Here is a 264-nt window from a genome sequence, read left to right on the forward strand (position 1 = left end):
ATTGTATATATATAGACGGACAGGCTCCGCAAATAGATCAGTATTTTACAGCAGTTCAAACGAGTTAGATCTCTTTCCTTCTTCTATTTTTTGACATTGTGCTTTCGCCAATACTTAACTTGTATACACATATATACAACAAGTAAATTTGCTGTAGGTGACATAGTGACATGGTACAAACATGTGGAGAATCTACGCACTGATAGAACTCCAATAACATTTCTAGAGGAGAAGATCTCGAGACCATCTTTTTTGTGATTAAAA

Source organism: Halyomorpha halys, unplaced genomic scaffold, assembly GCF_000696795.3.
Source record: "Halyomorpha halys isolate HHAL.00 unplaced genomic scaffold, Hhal_1.1 Scaffold1678.1, whole genome shotgun sequence".
In the NCBI taxonomy this organism is placed as follows: domain Eukaryota; kingdom Metazoa; phylum Arthropoda; class Insecta; order Hemiptera; family Pentatomidae; genus Halyomorpha; species Halyomorpha halys.